The 24,558-nt window shown below is 37.3% G+C and overlaps 1 protein-coding gene and 1 pseudogene across 9 annotated transcripts in view; both read left to right on the top strand.

The window, feature by feature from the left end:
• BCAS3 (BCAS3 microtubule associated cell migration factor) overlaps positions 1–24,558 on the top strand; it is a 421,342-nt gene that overhangs the window by 254,972 nt on the left and 141,812 nt on the right. The gene's annotated exons all lie outside the window — the stretch shown is intronic.
• LOC308568998 (small ribosomal subunit protein eS7 pseudogene) lies at positions 5,531–6,112 on the top strand (annotated as a pseudogene). The gene has a single exon. The product of its transcript is annotated as a small ribosomal subunit protein eS7 pseudogene (transcript).

Below are 24,558 nucleotides of genomic sequence, written 5' to 3'. Positions count from 1 at the left end.
TGTCTGTCGCCAAGGCTGGAACCTGAGGACCCACTCCTGATGGAATACGAGAAGGAGCAGGGTATTGCTTACATTCTTAGTGTCCCTGCCTTTTCCTGTTGAGACATTCAAGAGATCCAATGAGGTGTTAGAGTTTTTTTCTTAAAAATTACATGCGTACATACCTTGTTCAAGTTTTACACATAGTTCTGGACGCTTAGTCTTACTTCGCAAAAGATCAAGGCAACATTCTACTCACACTCATTCAACAAATTTTGGTTGAACACCGTGAGATTGCTCAATATAATAGTGAACACCTAGAGTGTATTTACCAGAGTCAGTGTTGTTCCCATTATAGGAGTGAAACACTGCAGCACACATAAAAAGTATTATTGAAGAAGACATTTCTTCTACATTAAAATCTAGGGGATTGGGCCCTGGCCCGTGTGGCTCTGTTGATTGTACACCAAGAGGTTGCCGGTTCGGGGCACATGCCCGGGTTGCGGGCTCGATCCCCTGTGCAGGAGGCAGCTGATTGATGTTTCTCTCTCTCTCTCACCTCCCTTTCTCTCTCTATCAAAAAAAAAAAAATCAATAAAAACATATTTTAAAAATAATAATAAAATAAAATCTAGGGGCCGCTCTTCTCAACTATCAGGAGATAGTTTCTTTTAACCTGACAATTGACCAAGATATTTTAGGTTTGAAGGAATAGATATAATACGCTATTCCAGTATGAAGCTGCCCAATTCTTTACTTAGTTTAGATTAAAGGTTTCATTCCAGGGTCCTTTCTGGAATATAGGTTAAGAATATTTCACTGTGATAATATTCCATTTACCTAGGAGTCAAAGAAACAAACAAAACAACTGAAGATTTCATTGATGGAACCATATTGTTAGGCACTGAAATTAATGATGAGGATGTGACTTTTTTATTGTTGGAGACATCAATATTGGGAGATTTATAAAACCCTTAATAGAAGGCAGTGAAGATACCATGGAATCACGGGTATAGTGATTCTGAAACAGTGACACAATATTGAACTGTCTTCTAAATCATCAAAGAAATTTCAGATTATGTTCAGGGTAGTTTTTGTATCAAACGTGTTTCATTAGTTTCTAGTTCCTTATATGTTAGTATCAACCTGTGACAGATGTGATACCGCTTCATTAATAAGAATGTTCTGTTAACCCCAACATGTTCTGTCCTGTTTGGACCACTTTCATGGTCTGTTTTGAGAATGCCGAACCACAGAAACCTTACTGTGGGCATTCAGGCTGAAAGGTGGTGGTCCCTTGTTGCTTCTCCTTAGCAAGAATCAGAGCTGAGCCTAGGAGAATGCATGAAGGTTTCCACCCATTGGATTCTTAATCCTTTCAATGTCCTTTCCTGTCCTTGTAGTTTCTTCGGTTATCTGATATGTTCCAGAGGAAGCCCTATCAGGGCCCAGAGTGCTCAAAGCAAGCCCTGGGATCCAAAGGAATTAGGACAAACTCACCTAAGAACTCAGACGCTCAACAGAAAATCACATTTACTGCCCACCAATATTTAGCTTGCCCATACCTACTCCTGGGAGCATTTATGTGATTTAAAAAAAAATTATTCTCATTTATAGAGAACTTTTCACTTACATTGCCTCAATCCTTGAAAGAACTCAGGCAGTAATTATCATTTTATATTCTATACATGAATATACTGAGGGTTAGAGCTGTTAAGTAATTTCAGCTTAATGACTGTGTGTTAGAGCTGGCCGTTAAACTGAGGACCTGTAAATCCAAATACTGTCTTTCTACCATGTGACACTGCCTCATTCTTTGTGATGGTCACGATCATACCTGAAGCAGGTAACTGCAACTTCGGCTTCTTTATGTACAAAGGAAACTGAGTCTCTTGATAAGTCTCCCTCCATTATTGCTAGTTTAGGAGATGCCTCCGCTCAGTTCCTTTTCAGCCTTGCAAAACAAAACACCTTTTCCAGGAGCTCCCTGTGGCAGGTTTTCAACAAGCTGGGATTCTTTCACGGCATATTTTTGTCCTCTAAAGTAGCTCATATAACTGATGGCTTCATCAGTCTTCCCTCCCAACAACTTCTAGCTAAAAGGCAATTTGTGTAGGGCCTCAAAATGCTAGGTTACAGCCCTCTGAGCATTTTCTTATTTTGTGAAATAGGTAGCGATTTATTGAATCCTTACTGTGTTCTTATCAATGTGGGATATGAGAAAACTTTGTTCCTGCCTGGCCGGGCCTGGCTCAGCGGTTGAGCATTGACCTAGGATCCAGGAGATAGGGGTTCAATTCCCGGTCAGGGCACATGCCCAGGTTGCGGGCTTGATCCCCAGTCGGGAGCGTGCAGGAGGCAGCCGATCAATGACTCTCTCATCATTGATGTTTCTATCTATCTCTCTCTCTCTCCCTCTCTGTGAAGTCAATAAAGATATATTAAAAATAAATGAAAATATAAAATATAAAAGGCAATCAAATAAAATTTATTTTGAACAGTGACTTTGAATCATTTATTGACTGCCTGGAGATTAGGTTGTAATTTTCTCACCTTTTTTAAATGTTTATCTCTAATTTTTCTCCTGCCAAAGTCTAGAATTCCAAAGTGTCTTTCCTCAGTAATTTAATTAGGCCACAAGCTTGAAGCTTAATGATGGGTCAAAAAATGTATGATATGCTTGAGAGATCAAGACTGCAAATTTATGACTGTTGTAGCAAAGGCTGGCAAATGTGGGAGAGGGAGCAGGCACTGCCCTGTGCTGCAGGATCTGAGTCAACGATCAAGGTCAGCCTCAGTTCATTAACTTCTTCTGAGGGCACATAGTCATTGTAAATATAACTTCGCATGCCTTATATTCTAATTACAATATAGTCTGGTTTTGAAATGACTTGTTTACTTCAGTTAACGTCCTAAAGTAATATATGATGTTGAGAGCTCTAGAGTAGCGAGCGTAGGCTGATTTCTGGACTAGTTTCTGAGTGCCCCAAAATGGAAAATCTCACCCCTCAGGATATGTGTGGATGCAGATGTTGTCATCCGCAGGCATATTACGCAGGGGCCTGTTCTTTACCTAATCATATAAAACCATTATCTGTTTTAGGGAGTAACATACGGGGATTCCCATTGTGCTGTCAGCTAACCCACTATTAAAAATTGGAGTGTATTCCATTTTAATCTTAAGACCTTACAATCAAGAAATGTGTTTTTGCAACAATTGTAATACCCATTTCGTTCCTATGTTTAGAGAGTATATGTTATTTTGACCATAAATTGCTAATAAGCCTACTTTTAGATAACTTTTTAAAGTATTTTGCTTGAAGCAAAATGTTAAAGCACTTTAAAAAGCAATTTTTATGAAATCTAAGGTGAAGATACAATCTTACATGTCCAATCCTTTGCATAGAAGTATAAGAACTAGGTTTGGAGTTTTGCACATGGATACCCTAACTGTGCTATGAGACCACATTCTTTTATTTAAGTATTCCTCAGTGTACTTTAGAGTCTCTCAATACCAACCTCCATAAATAAACACAAAATCATAAAAATTAATACGCTTTTTCATTTATTATACAGATGTTAAACACCATTTGAGAAGCAGACAGTTGTGTCGGTGATAATGTGATGAAATTTTTTAAAAATAATATTTGTGGATATTGAACAGTTTTCTACGAATCTCATTTAAAATAGATTTTGTACCTTTCGATTTCTATAAGTTGATTTAATGAAGGTGAAATAATTAACATTCATTTTCTAAGGATTAATTGGGTGCTCCATACATAGAGTTTTACAAGCAAGGCCTTCAATGAATGCAGGCACCAGACTAACCCTACCACCTGAAACAAATATTCTAGGCAAATATATGATACAATAGTTTTAAAGTTATTGGGTATCATGCAATTAAGGACATTGATCCCTGAGAGATGGGAAACAAATGAAGTGTGTTCTACAATTGTCCGGGCTCATTGCCAGTACATATTGTGGGAAGGGGGAACCCAGGTGGAGCACAGCAGTCTTTCTGAGTGGAATAGATGAAGCTAGGAGTTTGGGGAGGGCAAGGTGTCTGGCATTCACAGGGTAGCATACCATAGAGGAGAGATACACAGATAGCTCTAGAGTTCTGCAGAGAATGCCTTACAAGCCTTCAGCTGAGTACTGATCAGCACAGGAAAAAGTCCCAAAGGCCAGGAAAGAGTCACCCTAAAATATTAGAGGGAATAGTCATTGGAACTCAGTGGAACTTGGGGCTGGAAATAGTTCCTTTTCCTACCAGCCAAAGTGGAAAAATCTTAAAATTTTCAGACAAATGGAGAGAACACTCAGAAGTTTTTTGCCTCTAGAGTGGGGCAAGATATCTCCTTTACTCTACTGCCTAACAAAACTTAAAAGTTAGACCCAAAGCACATCATAATCAAATTGCTTAAAGCCAGTTGGTAAAAAGGAAAATGTAAGTTTTTTACACTATATATAACTGTTGTAATATTCCCTAAAGGTAAACATTGATAAGTTACAAGATATATTAACCCTAAAGCAATCACTAATATAACAAATATTTATATAGCTAATAAGCTAACATTAGATAAAATGGAGTTCTAATAATACTTATTTAATCCAAAAGGAGTGAGGGGAACAAAAAAGAGAAAAGAGAACAAAACCCATCCAGATAAATAGAAAACATAGCAAGATGGTAAACTGAAACCCAACCATATAAAAAAAGATCATATTAAATGTAAATGGGCTAAACACCCAATTAAAAGACAGAAATTGTCAGATTGGATTAAAAGGGAACATTCAATTATATGCTGCCTACAAGAAATCTACTTAAATATAAAAACACAGATAGGATAAAAGTAAAGGGATGGAAATGACAATGTTAACAATAACCAAAAAAGCAGCAATGATTACATTAATAGACAAAGTAGACTTCAGAAGAAAGAATATTACTGCTGAATAAGGGGTCATTTATAATGTTAAGGGTGTTAATTCATGAAGAGGACCTATCAAATCTGTTTATATGCCTGATCGCAGAGCTTCAAAATATATGAAACAAAAACTGAACTGCAAGCAGAATTAGGCAAACACACAGTATTGTTGAAGATTCAACATTCCTCTCTCAATAATTGATAGAATAGACAAAAAAATCATCGAAGATATAGAAGACTTGAATAACACTAATGATCAACTTAATATAATTGATATATATATATATATATATATAAATCTTCCATCACCTGCAGAACCATCTTCATTTCAAGTGCACACAGAATATTTACTATGTTAATCAATATTCTGAGTCATAAAGCAAGCCTCAATAAATTTAAGGGATTTAAATCATATAAAATGTATTCTCTGACCAAACTGCAATTAAATTAGAAATCAATAACCACAAGATATTTGGAAAAATGCCCAAATATGTATTTCGAAACACTTTTAAATAAATCATGGATATAAGAAGAAATAAAAATTATTTTGAAAATGAAACTAAGACACAACATATCAAAATTTGTGGGATACAGCTCTTCCCAGGCTGGCAATCACCAAGGAGAAGGCCATGTTCAGTTCAAGCGCCAAGATCATGAAGCCCAAAGGTAAGAAGTCGGAGGAGTCAGAATGTGGGATCTCCCAAGCTCTGCTGGAGCTGATGAACTTAGGCTTCAAGGCCCAGCTACGGGAGTTGAATATCACAGCGGCCAAGGAAATTGAAGTTGGTGGAGGTTGGAAAGTTATAATCTTTGTTCCTGTTCCTCAACTGAAGTCTTTCCAGAACAATCCAAGTTTAGCTGGTATATAAGTTGGAGAAAAAGTTCAGTGGGAAACACGTTGTCTTTGTCACTGAAAGGAGAATTCTGTGTAAGCCAACTCGAAAAAGCCATACAAAGAATAAGCAAAAATGTTCTAGGAGCCACACTCAGATAGCTGTGCACTATATGATCCTGGAGGACTTGGCTTTCCGAAGTGAAATTTCTGCAAGAGAATCCGAGTGAAACTGGATGGCAGCCAGCTCATAAAGGTTCATTTGGATAAAGCCTAGCAGAACAACGTGGAACGTTAGGTTGAAACTTTTTCTGGTGTCTGTAATAAGAAGCTCACAGGCAAGGTTGTTAATTTTGAATCCCTACAGTTTCAGTTGTAATCAAAATGACTAAATAAAATGTCCTTCTCAGTAAAAAAAAAGAAAAAATAATTTGTGGTATGCACCAAAGCAGTACTTAGAGGGAAATATATAGCACTAAATGCATACAGTATTAGGAAAAAACAAAGGTCTCAAATCAATGACCTCAGTTCCCATTTTAACAAGCTAGAATAAGAATCAAAGTGGAAATCAATTAAATAAAAACAAGCCAATAAAGAAAGCCAATGAAAGTTTAGATTCTTAGTTTCAAAACCAAAACTCTGGTTCATAAAAGAAAAAAAATAATAAATTAGACTTCAAGAACATCTGTTCTTACAATGATACTATTGGAATGTTGCACCCTGGGAGAAAATATTAATGGAAGCCACACATTGGGAGAAAATATTTTCAAGCCATATATCTGATAAAGGACTTTTATCAAGAATATGTAAATATTTAAAAACTCAATAATAAGAAAAGAAACAACCAAATAAAAAATTGATCAAGTAGTTTGAATAGATTTCACTAAAGAAGAAATACAGATGGCAAATGAGCACATGCAAAGATGGTCAACGTCACTAGTCATCAGGGAATTGCAAATTAAAACCATAATGAGATACCACTACACACTTATTAGGTTGCCTAATGTTAAAAACATTGACCATACCAAGTCTTGGCAAGGACATACAGTACCCTAAGCTCTCCTACACTACTGTTGGAAATATAGAATCATACAAACAATTTGCCAGTTTCTTAAAACATTAAACATACACCTACCATATGACCTAGCCATTCTACTCCTAAGTATTTAACCAAGAAGAATGAAAGCACGTGTCTGTACAAAGACTCATCCATCAAAATTTATCTGTGGTTATGTTTGTAGTAGCCAAGAACGGAAAACAACTCAAACGTCCATGGACAAGTTAGTGGATAAACAAATTGATGTTCATCCATAAAATGGAATATGACTCAGCAATAAAAAGGAATGAATTTTTGATAAATACAATGACATGGGTGGATCTCAAAATAAATTGGTAAAAGTAACCAGACCAAACAAATACATATTATATGGTTTTATTTGTATAAAATTCGAGAAAATGCTAACAAACCTATGATGATAGAAAGCCGATGGATGGTTTCCTAAATATAGAGGTCACCTGAGGGGAGAATTGGGTTATAAAGGGGCATTGAAGATACCTTTGGCAGTGATGGATGTGTTCCACTGTCTTGATTTTGGAGATGGTTTCATGGGTGTATACATAAGTCAAAACATCAAATTTTACATTTTAAATATGCACAGTTTATAGTATGGCAGTTCAACTGTTGAATTGTCAAGGATGGCAGTGTATTCCTTTATTCTAAATTTTGTTCAGCAATGCTATTTTGAGATTTTTGGCTTTGTGTTCCAATTAATCCAGTAGGTTTTTCACCTGGAAGGTAAACATTATCTAGCCCTTTTACCTACCTTGTTTTCAGACCCATCGCTATTTAATGAGAAAACCAAATCCAGGGCATTTGATTCTGTACTAAACCAATAGAATGGATATATTCCATAAGAGCAGGTGTAATAGCTACTAAATGGATCATCTTTTGTCTTACATTTCTATGTCCTAAAATAAAGTAGACATTAGACATCTGTATCTTTGAATGTTTAGGTTAGTGTTTTGCTTTCGGACTCTCAAATACAGACTCCAATCTTAAACATTTTTAAAATTACCTCCCAAATCGACAGCCTCTGGCTGTTTGGTGGGCTGTACACACTTGGTTTGCCGTCTTATTTCATGGAAGTCCTGCTTGGACATTATATTTCAAAATCTGTATTACAAAGTCTTTTATCCTTTTATTAGTTTAGTACTTTAAGCCTTGGACATAAGAAAGAAGACTATCAGTGAAAATCAATTGAAATGCAGTTAGATAAAGATCTGTTGTACTAGGCAGAAAGCTTAGTTGCCGCACAATATAATCAATTAGGACCCTCCAGCTGCATAGAGAGTTTTACCCAGCCAATCACTTTTCACACGTTTCCTCCATTAGCTTGACTAGAGTTCTTTTTTTTCTTTAATGTGAATTATGATGAATGAGATTGTTGTTATAAATATAGAGATGGGTCATTACCCTCCAGAAACCAGACTGCGCTGGCGATTAGGGCTTTCTGGTCCTGCTATCAATAAAGTATAAATTTATCTGTCTCAATCTATAATTGGGAAGCTGTAGGCACTGTTATCTAATTCATTTAACAATGTTATAATCGTAAATTGTTTTTGTTCATCTGGATAATTTACATAACTTTTAAGTGAGTTGTGAGGGTGAAGGAATATAGTTGATCAAATAGCGGTGGGAAATTTTTATGGCTTAAAATTAAATAATGTCCCTTGGGGATTAGTACCCCCAAATTTAACAACCTGGGGTATAGCCCTTCAAGATGTCAAAAAAAGTAGAAATAATGGGTGAAGCTTACACACCCTGCACGAAGATGGTGAACATTTGCAAATCATGAGCATTAGCTCATTGCAGAAGTCCTATAGTTGTTAGATTCTAAAAATTCTGTATCTGTTTTTCCTGGGCTTGTGTTGGGGAATTCGAGCAGGAGAGAGGAGTTGTTGGGTTTGGTTTAATGCACTGAGTGACTGAGATGCTTTACTGGTAAAGTGGGCCAACCAGCCTCACGTTAGCATGTTTGATGGGGGCGGGGGAGGAGTCAATCCTTACAACACCTCCGAGGGGTGATTAGTAGACAAGGTGCTGCTATAAACCATTAAATTACAATCAAAGTTGTTTTTCTTGTTGTTCTTAAAATAGCTTTGGTTTTGGTTTGGTTTTTGTTGCTATTTTAACTTTTTTCTATGCTAGCCTCCTATTGTCACAGACAAAGGCTTTTGTTTGTCTTCTGTCTGTAATATTGTGCCTACAACACTTGTCCCTTGCAGATGTCAGTACATGGATAGAAAAATGTCATTGTCTGCAAACGTGAATAGTTTTAACGTTATGTGGAAAAGTGGGAACTGTTGCCTGATTGTGGTCGATACCAAAGAAAACTCCAGTCGAGATGCTGTTCTTGGGAGTGTAGTTAAAGCAGGCCAGCCTTTGAGGTTGGTTGATGAAAAGACCTTTGTGTTCTGTGCCATGGGGGTGGGGGAGGAGCGCTCAGTGCTAGGAGAGTTAATAAACACCAAGAGCTGTGCTCATCTCGTAGCTTTCGTGAGCTTTAATCTGTAAGCTTGATTACCACCTAACCCTCTATCTCTTGCCTCCCCCTTCAAGCACTGCAGGGGCTTTATGGCCGCATTAGTGGCATTTTGCCCAACATTGGCTTTAGGGAAATCATTCCACAAGAAGGAAAAGCAGAAAGACTGGACCTGTCTGCTGCGTGAGGTCATTAACACGGAAACAACCTTAGGAGCTACAGAGGGCAGGGGGGAATGTCTGTCCTTACTAGAAATTTTCAGGTGGCATGTCACTGTCCTTTTCTCACATCCCAACTTGTCCCATGCCTAGTGGCCTCTGTCATCTAGAACTCACTTGAGATACTTCGAGCAGGATATTCAGTTGTATATCATGGAGGGCCCTTTGTATTTGCTATGAAATTTCATAAAACACGTTTGCAGGCTGTAGCTATCTGGGATGTGTTTTAGAGACATACTCGCACAGAGCTGCTATGAAATTAATTCTCAGTATTGAAAATATTCCAGTGTCTGAGACCAGGTTCAGTGTTCCCTGTTTTGTAAAACATCAAGTCATTAGTGTAGGCGACTTGTTGTGAAGACCTGATTAAAAGCTCAGAGAAGCCCTGGTACATTTTTATATTAATCCCAAGAGCTTTACAATATTCTCTTTTCTTTTTCTAATGAGTAGTCTGAGAAGATACATATTATTTCATTTTTTAAAAATCTTGGAAGATAAACCAAGAAAGCGATTATGGCCACAGAGAAGAGATTAAACTCTTCTGCCAACAAGCAATACTAAATAAATACTGAGTCAAGATACTGTTAAATTGGGAGCCATTGGGTAGAAGTAATGTGGCTTAAAATTTGACCCTGAGTTGTCATAGGACATGAGAGAAACAGTGAAAGTTGTCACTCATCCCCAACATATCCCAGAGTTGATTGTCAGGTCACCTGAAGAACAGGTGTGCCTTGTAAGTATGAGAAAACTCAGGGATGCTGTTATAGCTCGTGATGGACCTTGGCAGTAAGTGCTGGCTGATACTTTTGTTTGTCAGAGAGCATTTGTCCCAGGCTGTGTGTCCATACAGTGGAACAAAAACCAGCAGTCCAATCTCCCAGGTGGCTTTGCTTGCAGAATAAAATGATGTGTAAATAAGATGCCTATTTAGAGCCGAAGGATAGAATATAAGCTCCATGAAGCTGGGCCTTGTCTTCTGTCGTTGAATTCCCAGCAGTTGGAATGGTCCCTGGCAAAAAATGGCAATCTGATATAAAATTTTAATTAATTAATGACATGACTGGTGAGGAACAAGAGATGATGATTGGATCCTGGCCTGAGGCCATGCTTATATGGTAAGGCCTGAAATACTGCAGTGGTCAAATGAAGGGTTCTAAGCAGGTCAGAACAAAGGCATGGAGTTGCCATGAGATAATTCTGATAGCAACTCCGAGAACTGAGAATCCACTCAGTGCTGTAGGTGATGTTATCTTTGAGCCTTTACTCAACCATTTATTGACCAATGCCCCCAGAAACAGTCTTATGGGTATTAACACAACCAAAAGCTTAAATATTTCAACTAATGATGGTCTGCAGTCATTTTTCTCTTTGGAAAAAAAAAAATCAGCCAATTGGTGTTTCTCTCTGAGTTGCCAGATGATGATAAAGCTGGGAGTTACAGCATGAATTCGGTGGGGACAGTCTTACTGTTGCTGCTCTGAGATGTGAGTTACTTAGGTCATGTTATTTGCTCAGTGAGAGGGGACCATTGTGGTAGAGACTACACCTTCACAGAGTTCAGAAGCTGCCCTGAGAGATGAATGAAACATAAAATTTGAAAACAGTTTTGCAGTAGTTGAGAAGGGAAATAGAAGAATATGAAGAATGAAACCCTGCTTCCACCCCTACCCCTAGGCAGTCATTGATCTGAGTTCTGTCTCTAGATATTATTTGTCTTCTCTGGATGTTTTATATAAACGGAGTCTTACAATATGTAGTCTTTTGATTCTGACTTGATAGCATAATGTTTTCGAGGTTCATTCATACTGAATGTATCAGTATTTCATTCCTTTATTTTTAAATTCTTATTTAAAGGACTTTATTATTTAAAAAAATTTTAAACTAAATTTATTGGGGTGACATTGGTTAATAAAATTATATAGGTTTCACGTGTACAATTCTATGATGTATCATCTGTATGTTGCATTGTGTGTTCACCACCCAAAGTCAAACCTGCCCCCAACGCCCTTTCCTTCTGGTAACCACCATAGTGGTGCTTGTGTCTGTGAGTTTTTATGGCTTTGGACCCTTTTCCTTTTAGCTGTTTGGCCTTTATCTTGGCTTGAATTTGTGGGCTCCGTGTGGAACACGAGCTTCCACCGTTACTTTCAGTGTCATTTTAGAGGGTTGGGTTTTTTTTGTTTTTGTTTAATGAACTGACCTTTCCTGTGTGTTCATGCTGGTTGTAACTTGTTGAAGGAAATGTTTTCTTAATAGAAAAAACTTCTTTCAAGGCCCTCCCACTCCTTTTCTCAAGTAGTGAATGTCATTTAAAAATTTCTGCTATTACAGTTTTCCATGAAGAAATTCCCTTTCATTTTAAAATTTATGGTTTCTTGCTTTTAGAAAAGAACACATCCTTTGAAAATTTGCTGTTTCATATGTCAATTGCTAAGGTGTCCACTATAAGAAAATTCACTGTCAAGAGCTCATACGCACAAAGTCCTAAACCTGGTCTTAAGTGTGGTTTTTAGACAAATATGTTTTCAATTGTTGTTACAAATAAGAAGTTTCTCCTGATCTCTGTAGTTCAAAATAAGTGTATTTTGATTTAATTATATTGATAAATAATATATTTTAATTCATATGATCCTTCAAGCTGAATATTGTATAGCAAACTCATAAAAATCATAAACATATGTTTGTTATTTCTCTACATGAGCTTCGCTGAGATTAATAATAATTAAAAAGTAATTTACCCTTGGGAAATCACAGGTAAAGTTATACAAAAATTAATTCTAAATGGGATCATAAATCTCAAGAGCAAGTTAAAACTGTAAAGCTTTAAAAAGAAAAAAATTGGAGCATATCTCTTTGTTCTTAAATTAAGCACAGATTTTTAGATAGAATTCAAAACCTTGAACCAATAAAAATTATTGATATATTGGACTAAATAAAAAATTTTAAATGTTTGCTCTTGGAAAACCACTATTATGAAAATGAAAAGGCAAGCCGCAGACTGGAAGAAAATCTTTGCAGAACATACGCAGTTGATCCTCTTATTCCCATATTCCCTGTTTGTGAATTCACCGACTCACTAAAATTTCTTTGTAACCCCAAATCAATACTCGCTGTGCTTTCGTGTGCAGACGTGGACAGAGCTGCAAGAAATTTCAGTTGCCTGACACAAACTTTCCCAGCTGCCTTTGAACGAGGCAACACTCACTCTGTCTTCTTGTTTCAGCTTTCATAAACAAACATCCATTTGGTGATCTATTTAGTGTCGCGGTTTTTGCATTTTTTGCACTTTTTCTTGGTGATTTTGCTGTTTAAAATGGCCCCAAGCATCGCGTTCCTAAGCGCAAGAAGGCTGTGATGTGCCTTTTGGAGAAAATGCGTGAGTTCCTTAAGCTCCATTCAGGCCTGAGTTAGAAGGCTGTTGGCTGTGTGTGCAGTGCCGGTTAATCAACAATAGGGTGTATACAGAAAAAGGAAGGGAATTCTCCAGTCAGTACACGAGGCCGCTCTGGAAAATGCTAGAGTATGTGACAAAGCTAGATGGAAAAGATGGAAAGTGGAATTAGGAGGTGACAACTGACAAAAATTGTAGTGGGCAGCATTGTTGTGAGGCTGAAACCAAAGAACTTTACAGTCACGTTACCCTGGGTCAGGAAACGTTGTACCCTTCTTGGCAAGGGCTGGCTGGCTTGCACATTTCAAAAGATAACACAGCATGAAAAGTGCTAAATTTGCAATGAAGGCTCTGCAGATCAGGCGGTTGTGGAAGAATCTTAAAAATATCTGCTAAGTGTTAGAAAAAGGTGGATGAGCAGGTTTTCAATGCTTTTGAGACTAGTTTTCAAAGCTGATGAGACATTAGCAAATGAACCACATAATGTGATTGGCATTTTATTTGACATAATGTTGTGAGCAGAGGCTCAAAGGAACCTCACTTTGTTTTTCCCCTAGGAAATTTCAATATTCACTAATTCAGTGTTCCCAGTGACTTTATACAACATAAGTACTGCAAGTAACACAAATTGACTATTTAGTAAAGAAATCATGTGCAAACTATGGAAAGAACTCTTATAACTTGATAGTGAAGAAAACAACTCAATTAAGACAGGGACATTTGAACAGACACTTAACAAAAGAAAATTAAAAAGTGACAAGTAAGTATGTGAAAAGATGCTCTGACATTAGTCATCAGAGAAATGATATATGCTACAAGAATGACTAAAATTTAAATGACTAATAATACCAAGTATTGAGGATGTGGAGAAACTGTGGAACCCTTATACATTATGGCTGGAAATGCAGAATGCGATAGCCACTTTGTGAAATAGTTTGGTAGTTTCTTATAGTTAAACATACATCTACCATATGATCTCATCATTCCACTCATAGGTATTTACCCAAGAGAAATGAAAACATATGTTTATACAAAGACTTGTACTTGAATGTTTGTTGCAGCTTAATTCATAATAGCCAAAACCTTGAAACAAACCAAATGTCCATCAGTTGGTGAAGGGATAAAAAAATTGTGTTAGATCCTTACTTGGCGATACAAGGAAAGGGACTGCTGATTGATACACGCAGCCACATGGATAAATCGCAAAAGCATTACGCTAAGTGAAAAAAGACAGACATAAAACACTACATAATGCATGATCCATTTATATGAAATTCTAGAAAAGGCAAAATTATGGAGATAGAATGCAGAGCAGTGATTTCCAGGGGCCAGGAGTTGGGGAAAAGGAATTGACTTCCAAGGGGCATGAGCAGACTTTTTGGAGGGATGGAAATGTTCTATATCTTGTTTGTGGTAAGGATTACATACTATGTATATTAACAAAAAATCTTTATCAAACCCACACTTAAAATGGGTAAGTTTAACGGAAAGTAAATTAATGCCCCATAAAACTACTTAAAACAACAACAAAACTCCTTACCAAAACCTATAAGGCCCGGCATAATAAAACTTGAGCCTACTATTTCAACTTTTAAAAAAGTTTTATTGTATTTGAATTTATAGGCCTTTAGCACAACGAAAAGGGGTTATCTCCATTTAAGCCAGTAATAATTAAAATTTTTTCTTTCTTTGACTGGCTAATGGGCTAGTGGTTTAAATACTTATCCATATTCTAATATGTTCTCTTCCATGACCATGCTGTGACCTCTCAAAACAAAAGTTAGAGATCGGAAGTAACTAACTGACAATTACAGTGGTTGATACACTCCAGTTTAAATAGAAGTGTCCTTGGTTAAAATATGGTTCATTCATCGGTCAAACTGTCCTTATTTCCTTTAATTGAATTAAGATAGACAAATGAGAGATGTGTGCAAGACAGAAAAAAATCCTTTCACATATCACTGTTATCCTCCCTCTGAGCGTAAAACGAATCAATTAAAACCATGTCAAAGCATCTTTTACTCTTGACCAACTTCAGAGCAGAAAACATTTTATAAAAAGAAAAATCCGAGTGAGAAATGGAGAGAAACTGGTTCTTTTTTAGTTAAACATAATTTAATTTTATCTCTGAGAATTGTGGACTATATTATTTCCTATGCTCTTGTTTGTCTACAAGTTATAAGTTTTGATAAAAAGCCTTCGTTTTTCATTTCATCTTCAAGTTGGAAATACCTAATCATAAGAAAAGACAAAATATGAGAAAAATATACAATTCATAATTTTATATACATAATTTGGTTTCATCTGTACATTTATTTGGGGAGTGGTGTGGGAGTAGGATGGTGGGTGAAATATAATTTTATTTTTCTACTTAATAGCCAGCTATTTTGAAAAAATGTAGTGTCCCTGCTCTCTCTATTTCGTTAAATTATTATTTATTTGTACTATAACTGAAATGTGGATTCATTCACATTCTATGAAATAACCTGTGTATTAAGGTTTATTTTATTAGGATTAGTTATCTGTCCCTATATTTTACCTTTATTTTTACTAGTGTATACATGCAGACTAACTCAGAGCCTACTTCCTGTCTGTAATTCATATCTTTTTTTTCTTAAAGATGTTTTTTCCTGCTTTCTGAGTTTGATCATAGACATGCTCATAATTTGTGTTATTTGTTCATTTTATTTTTTTGTTTTATTTTTAATATCTTTCATTTTTAACAGATTCAAAATTCAAAACATACAAAGGGTGCATAGTGAAAAATCTTTCTTCTACACTTATCCGCAGCAACCCAATTCCTCTCTTTGAAGGCCAACAATATTCCCAGTTTCATTATCCTTCCAGAAATATTTTATGCAATGTTATGTGGGGAAGGGGCAAAACTGAAGCAAACCTTATTTGGGGATTTCAAAATTTCAAAAATATTGAAGTGCTATCACTTTTTGTGTTGATTTTTTTTATATAATGTTGATTTATTTTTTTTATAGAATCGACTTGCCAACATCAACCAAATCCAAGACTTTAAGCATTATCAGAGACATCAAGATAGAGCCTTCACTAAAAGATTTTAAGAACTTACTCAAAATAGTCTACCAGGATTTTAGTGTTTTCTGCCTCTGGACTTCATGTCTGTGATGTGTCCTAAGCTAGAATTCTGGTATGTCTGTGAAACTCCTCTCTTACCATTTGTCTTTTAGCGTAGACCATGCCAGAGAATGAGAGCGTGGATATGAATTATTGAGTAGTGCTGATCACCAATACATCTACCCATGTGGTTTTCCCTTACTTTAACAAATTTCCCCCTACAGCTCCCAAGAGCTGAGGATGGTAATTTTACTATCGTTCTTCCTAAAGAAATAAATAAGTAAATAAATAAAAATTTATAGACACAGGACAGGAAACTGAAATCCAGGAAAATATTCGCAAACATGTTTAGGGTTATTTATTGGTGGCTTTGCTCACTGGCAGTATAAAGTGTGTGTCACTTGTCATTAGCAGTAACAATTTCAGCACGTTACGTTCTCTTTTTATTGACTCTGGTGGCAACATGTTTCTGAACAGGGCCACTGGCTGTGGGTCAAGAGGTCAGTCTTTGAGGTTAAGAGTGGATGGGGTCATTTGCTATTAACCTAAGATTAGCAGCTAAGTCCCCCCCCCCCTTTTTTTCTTGTTTTTAGCAGATTTCCTCCTATTTGTGTAACACGCCAAATTAATCTTACTCAATTTTAGAAGAATTTCTTCTTTCCGAACTGAATTTTACTCACTTAAATTTTTACAAAGGTGTTGTTTTCTATCCAGATCCCTTCCTAGCCCGTTTTCCGAGTCCATGAAGCAGTGTGAACTGTTTTTAAGATTTAAAAGTGTCTTATCCTTAACATCCATTTCCCAGTGTACAAATGCTATTTTCTGTACTTGTGAGGCTTTCCCCCTCCACGTATTTGCATACCAAACAAACAAACGCACCACAGAATTTTAGGATTTCAGTGACCCATTCTCCCTTGGCACGGTCTCCTTGCTATTCTTGGTATTAAACAATATCCAGCCCCTAAACTAGCAAGTTTTATTGTTATTATTGTTTAACTTTAGGGATCTATTTATTTGGTGTCCTGATATCTGAGATCTTTTTTTTCTTTTCTCTTTCCTCTTCAGCAAAAAGAATCACCTGTTATCATGTAGCTTCAGTAGTGATTGTCTAACAAGTGTTCCTGTGGGATTTCCCCATGAGAATTTCCACACGATTCCTCGTTTACATTGTGGTGTAAACCACAGCCTGCTCTAGGAGCTAAGTCGATGCTAGGGTCTTTTGTACCAAAGTTGTTTCTCTCGCATCTTGGCCCATTTGATTACTAGAAAGAGATTTTACTTGCCTTTAAAATGTTTTATTGCTAGTGGTGATTTGCTTGCTTGCTTCCTACAACCTTAACACATAGGCCCTAGCCCGTGAATATGCATACAGTGGCTACATTATGGGTCCAAGTACAACACACAGGGAAAAGGTCCTCGGTGCAGACTTCTCAGAGCACAGTGTTGACCTTCATGGGCAATAGGAGAGGAAATTCAAGTAGAAACGTAAAAATTTCAAATATATTAAGCCTATGATAATGGAGAGATTAAAATCAACTGTATTTCTAATAATATTATACTACAAAGAACAGCAAACCCCACAGGGGCTGGTCTTTGTTGCTAAGTTCCTTTCCGTGCTTGGAGTTGAGGTAGGGAAAGCTTTCTACAGGCCTAGGAGGTGCTGGGCTGGTAGCAATCCGGGGGGACAGTATAGCACAGGGAAGGCCTGGAGGCAAGAAAAGCCATGGCATGTTCAAAGGGCACATCGGGAGGCTGACGCTGCCATAATAGAAATTCCTAGACAGGGAACTGCAGGGGAGGAACCCAGAAGAGTGTGTGTGTTAGTGAAGGAGCTTGGACTTTGTCTTGTAAGGAATGGAGAAGGGTTTTAAGCAGGAGAGAAGCGATATCGTCAGGCTTTCTTTTTTCAATGCAATTTGATAGCTGTAGAAAAGGCAGATTCAAAGGAAGACTAAGAGAGACTTAGAGTGTTTGCCTGGCCTAGGGCAGTGGTAAATGAAAACGAAAGGCGAAGAATACAGAGGGATAAAAAATGGGTAAGTGTTCAGGAGTAAACATTTTCAGGTATGGTGACTGGGTGTCAGGCATGAGGAAGAGGGGGGAGCTTAATATGAATCCCGGGTGGCTCAGTTGGTCAGAGCTTTGTCCGGTACACCAAAAGGTTGTGGGTTCAATTCCTGGTCAGGGCACATACCTAAGTTGTGGGTTTGATCCCCAGTCTGAGAGTATATAAGGGGCAGCCGATCAGTGTTTCTCTCTCACATTGATGCCTCTCTCCCTCTCTCTCTCTGAAATCAATAAACATATACTTGGGTGCAGATTTTAAAAAAAGAAAGAAAGAAAGAATTTGCATGTAATAACTTTTCAGCATGGCTTGCATATGTAAGTATCCATGATATAAATGAGATCCTTCTGACTTGGAAAATCAAAAGACGAATGACTTAGAGACCACAAAAATGTTGGTTTGGGGAACTCTTTCAGTAAAGATGATATTATAAGTCTATACCTTAATGATAAACTACTGGAAAAATAGAAGGAAAAAACAAAAAAGGGAATTTAGAAGATGTGGCAAAGCTAAAAAATAAGACAGATATCTCCATGTACCAAAATTTGGACAGAAATGCAAGGGGCCAAGAGGTAGAGACTGTGGGTATTAGTGTCTGAAAGACGGCTCAGTGGCCAGGGGTTGGACTTCTGCAGGGTGCTCTATTTGGGGCCAGGTAGTGCCTTCAGAAGGACACCAATTAAAGCTGCTGCTGACTGCCACCAAGAGCTAAGACTTTTTTGAAACCGCATGCCTAGGGAGGTGGGAAGATAAAGACAGCCTGTATCCAATGACTCATTTTCTGATTTGGATTTCCCCCCATATTACCAAGAATTGCATCCCCTAATATAAGACCAGATTCTGTACTGGAGGTTTAGGGGTTCAATTGAGGCAACCATTTAACTAGAAAACAAGGTATGGTGCACTCATAGAGAAAGTGAAAAGAATTCACTCTAACTGCTGCTTAAGATATGCCTACAAATAAAATGTTAACATTTATAAAATAAACTAATACATTAATACCAATAAAAACAGACAGTAAAGTCAGCAAACAGGAGATGAAGTCACTCAGATAAAAGGAAAATAATAAAACAACCTGAAAATAAAACCTTTATATTTCAGAATCTCGAAAGGATAAAGGAATGGCTTTATAAAACAAGAAATTATAAAACAAAAGCCAGCAGAAATGACACAAAACAAGAACAAGTGGCTATGGAAAAGAATAACTTCAAAATATTAGCAATAAAACAATGACATTGAAGTTTTAAAACCCAGTAACAATTTTAAACTATATTTCTGAGTAGTAGTTCTCAGAAAGCAGCCCAGAAAGATAAAAATGTGAAATAATTAAGGAACAAGTTCAGAAACTTCAATATATACCTAATAAGAGTTCTAAAATAATTAGAGAGAATGACTAAGAAGGGATATTCATATAAGAGAATTGAATAGATTTAGACCTTAGATTAAATGAACAACTTGAGTATTGAACAGAATATACATAAATTCATATCTACATGCTTTATAGTAAAATTGAAGACCGTTGCTTTTTAAAAAGCTAGTAGAGAGAAAAGACATATTACCTACATAGATATGAAAAATAGATAGTAGATTTCTATTTGGTGACATTAATTAATAGCAGAAGGCAATAGAGTAATACCCCAAAGTACTGAACAAAAATAATTCTTAAATTACAATTCTATACCCAGCTAAAATGATCATTCAGTACTTTCACACAGTAGTACCACTGCCTTGCTCTTGCTGGGGAAAAAAAAATCCTTTAAAGGTGTACTTCACCGTGAAAATGAAAATGCAGAGGGAAATGTGATATGCAAGTGGCAATTAAAGCATATTTAGGACAAATATTGTGATATTGAGTAACTTAGGGAAATTTATAGTTACATGCAATATGATAAAAATTAAGGGTAAATCATTATTAGAAATGCAATCTATAGAACCCAAACAGATCATGCAAAATAAGATGGCAGAAATAAGCCTCAATATATCAATAATCAAAGTAAATATAAAAGACATGGGATATAATATTGAATTTTTAAAAATCTAATTATATATTATCCTTACCAAAAAAAAATGTGTGTCTGGAGATTATGCCATTAGCTTGTACCAATGGTATGACATTTTCAGTCAGGATATGCTATAAGCAACAAATGGCTTTGTTTTCTTTTCTTCATTATCACAAATATATTTGCACCAGAGAAAGAAAATATTGCCTTGTAATGTCATAGATTTTGTCATTAGTTAATCAGAGTACAGAGAAGCATAGATCCCACCAGTTCATGCCGTCTGCACTTGAGATTTCCACTGTGCTGAAGCTGATTGAAATTCTGAGCTGCCTTTAAAGCAGTTCTAGAGCTCAAGTTCCCGAGGATTTTTGAAACATACGCTAAGTACGTGATGCTTAAATTCATACGCTACATTTCCTTTTGGATTGTTTTTTCCAAAGACTGAAAATGCCTATGGCAGGAAATATTTGTTCTTTCTGTCTCCCGGCTTCCCTATGTGTCAGCTATTCTCTTCTGCCTTCTAAGATGAGGTTCACATTTTAATTACAGTGGTGTATGGCAGACTCCATCTGCTATCGCCAGCCAGCCTGCAGGCTCGAAGAGAGGGCAAGAACCTAACACAGGACTTCTTTCTGACAGGCTATCTTGCTATTTTCCCTTTACAATTAGACTCTTAGTAATGATCTGTTGGCAATGACGGAATGACCCTGTGAATTATCAAATTGTACAGATCTTCAGTTCTGCTAGGTATATCACTCTCAACATTAAGGACCGATTTCTTTTTAATTAAATGTCTTCATTCTTCACATACGCTGTTTGTGCTTGTGGCCGCCAGGCCTTGATACAGTTTATCCCCATTTAACTGCACATGGAATATTGGTTGTCCAGGTTAAACTGTCCTTAAGGGATTTCCCTTCTCATTTCTGTGGGTCCCCCTCCCCCAACTGGTCTCACCCTAGGAATATTTCTAAACTTTCTAGTTCACTGTGACTAGGGTTATCTGAAGATTAAACATCGATTTATTTTGGTTGATTATGAGCATAAGAAATGATCTGATTGGGTTGCTAGGCCTGATTATTGGTAAGCTATAGCAGTGAGCAAAACCCAAACTGATTTTTTTATCTTTTTGTCCTACTAAGGTCCAAGGATGAAATTTCTTTTATTCATGGACATTAACATCAGAAGCATATGTACCTAGTTTAAAAACTGAAAACACAGCTTCTTTTGACCTCTTATATGATTATAGAGACAGTTGCCTCTGCAGGCCTATCTGAGAGCTTTGCAGGCTCATATTATGTACAAGGGGAAACTCATTTGTTGCCGCTGCTAAATTCTTGATCTAGCTGAAATCGCTGCCGTCTGAGAGGAGCTATTCCATAACAGTGAATCTCAGAATTTATTTTTTCAACTGATACTTCCAGCTCTGGATTCTGTGACATTTGCCCAAAGGGAAACACCGGTCCCTTGGATTACACTGTGCGTCCATTGTCTGAACTGTCACAGCCATAGCGCGTAAAGCTGTTTGCATAGCGTGCTAACTCCATCAGGGTCAGTTCCAGTCTGTGGCCGCTAAAAATGAAAACCATGCCCCAACCGGGACAAGAGCAGGGTCAACAGCTGGCAAAGGATATGGCAATCATTTATATAAATATGCTTTCTCAAGCCCACAAAAACAAAAAACCCCAACCTAACAGCTGGGAAGGGTTGGAAGTAGCCCCAAGGCTGGTTAGCCCCCTTCCAGATGGGGAGGTTAGACTGGGGCTAGCCAGACTGCTCCACATAGACTTCCGATTCGCATTAGAAATGAAAAGAGCAGAGGAAAGGGGAAAGGAAGAAAGGCTACAAGCATGACTGCTCTGTTTTTCACCTAACTTAATCAAATAAGTGAAGACTTTCCTAGACGGAAGGCTTCCATTTATCGGTATTCACGCTCCGTTTTTTCTGTTTATCATAGTGTCTGATACACTTCTTAACTGCTTAAACAGAGAGCATATATGCTCCAAACTACAGTTTATATATAATGTCATGGTTATTTGTAGACAGATTGAAGAACCGATCTCAGATTTATGTCCTGTTTACATCTTCCAAACACTTATGTAGAACATTCAATGCTAGAGAAGATAATAATTGTGGTGTTGGCTCGCTCCCAGGACTTTATCCAAGGGATAGGGTTCATATTTGTAATTTGATTTACTTTATAATACATCGTTATTGCACATCTAATATATCCAACAGAAAAACGAATACCATTTTCCTGAGTTCATCTTAAGGTTGCATTCCAGGAGGCGAAGTATTATTTTTATAACCTGTTGATGCAGCAAGAACCAGAGGTGGACAGCCTGTGACTTTCAAACCCCTCCAAAGTGACAGTGAAATAAAAGACACCACCATGAGGACGAAACATTTGCTCTCATTATTTAGACATGGGCAGCCTCTTCCCAGTGATGGAAAGTTCTGCCGGAGCCAAATTGAATGGCAAGCCGCACTTTCCTGCTCTCCAGCCTTCTGTTTGCTGAAGGGAATGCTTACATAATGAATACATTTTTTAAGGTGTAGGATGAGCTCATGATGCTGGAATCCATACAGAGACCTAAATTAGGGTCTGTTGCCAAAATTGAGATGTGGTCTTAAGGAATGCGCGGGCCTGACACAAAAGTAATGCATTTTCCTTCTTGTAATCATCTGCCGGAAACAAACATTTCAGCTCTCCTCGTAGAATGAATGTCGTAACTAGAAGGATCTTTAGCGATCGGCCCTGATACCTCCTCTCATCTTACCGAGATCACCAAGGTAGAACGAGTGGCTGGAGGGTGCTGGGGGCTCCTAATCAGGTTGGGCACGTCCCGGCCGCAGACACACCGCTGAGTGCGAAGAGCTGAGCGAAGCTGGAGAAGGACCTGCAGAGACTGACATGATCAGGGCTCTGCTGATCCCAGATGCACTCGGATTTACCTTGTGACTGTCCTGACTTCCCCCTTGACTTGGTTCTGTGGTACAGTAGTACTAGGGCGAGTGTTGCTCAAGCATCCACGTTTTATTAGATATTCTGATGGTTTTTAGATGATGCGTTAGTCGGATATTTCCATAAATAAGCAATGAGGTGAGTATGTTAGGAGCGTGTTAAGAATCTGTCCCCTTTATCTACGTATTACTTACTTTTAAATGTTCCCATGGCAAGAAAACTAGGTCTTGTTCATGCTTGGTCTTGCATAGATGATCGGTATTTAATAGATGTTTGATGACATGAAATTAAAGTGCAGGAAATGCTGATTTTTAACTCATCACCCATTTAAACGTTTTCTATAATACCTGCAACCTGGGGGGAGGCACTTTTTCTTACCTTAATTTCCATACTAGATCAGTTACGTTTAGTAGGACAGTGAATGTGTGGCAAAGGTGTTGTAACTGCAAATCCTACTCTCTTCTATCCCTTCACAGGCCCTTTTTTCATTTCTGTGCACTTACCTTTTGGTTAATCTGTGTGATCCGCATATACTGTTCAGTTTGTCTCAAAGATTTTCTTAGCATTTATCTACGAACATTCAGTATAAAAGCAAGACACAGGCTTAGAGGTGTGCTCAGAATTTAAGAACGAGTGGTTTAATTTCCTGACTCGGAGAGTCTGAACGTTTCCTTAGATTGATGCAGATTACTTGAACATAATTGTAAATTAGAAAGGTGCACGTTTCTAGGGCTTTTAAGATAATGATACTTAGAAATCGCTGATGACTAATGTCTTTAATATATGTTTACAAGCTCCAAAGACTTTTAATATATTTTACTATAGATTGATTACTAATAATATGTAACTGAAACAAACATTTTCTCTATCTTGTAATTCTTTATGGAAAAAACAAAAAGAAAGTATTCAGTAGAGGCTGTCCTTCCTGAATTTTGTTAAAGCAGCCCTGCATCTTATTTTTATTGTTTAAAAAACTTTCCCAATCCTTAATGTATTATGATTTGCTGGGATATACCAGGAAGATATTTTTTCCTTCTATTTCCGCTCCCTCTTTTAGCCATGTGCATACCATGTCCAACCACATAATACAGATGCTTATGTCTGTCCTATTTTATGGAACGTATATGACACCAGCCAGCTTTACTCCTCCCCCTCTACACTGCCACAGCTGTAACTGCTTCCCTGTCTAACGTTAGTAAAACTCAAGGGAGAAACCAGCACGTAGTGTTCCATTAATGACACCTTAACATTGTACTGAGCGCAACTTTCCTCTCAACTTCCTATCAAAACCAAATTCAGGATGTGATTGACACCATTTTTTAGGGGTGCGTGTGTGTGATTCATTGTGGTTGTCTAATCATATGTATTTTTCCTTTGGATTTGTGGCCTGGCTGTGCTTTGCCAAAGGTGTAGGACTAGGATAATTACTACAATGGACAAGTCCAAAGAAATACTTTCAGGGTGGACCACTTCGATTTTAAACAGCAAATGCAAAGAGTAATGAGTTACTAATACTACAGCTCCTTTCTCAAACGACAGTGACAGGTTAATTTTGATGGG

This window comes from Miniopterus schreibersii, assembly GCF_964146895.1.
Source record: "Miniopterus schreibersii genome assembly, chromosome: 16".
NCBI lineage: Eukaryota > Metazoa > Chordata > Mammalia > Chiroptera > Miniopteridae > Miniopterus > Miniopterus schreibersii.
The sequence above is the reverse complement of the archived record's forward strand: the minus strand, read 5'-3'. Positions and strand labels throughout refer to the sequence as shown.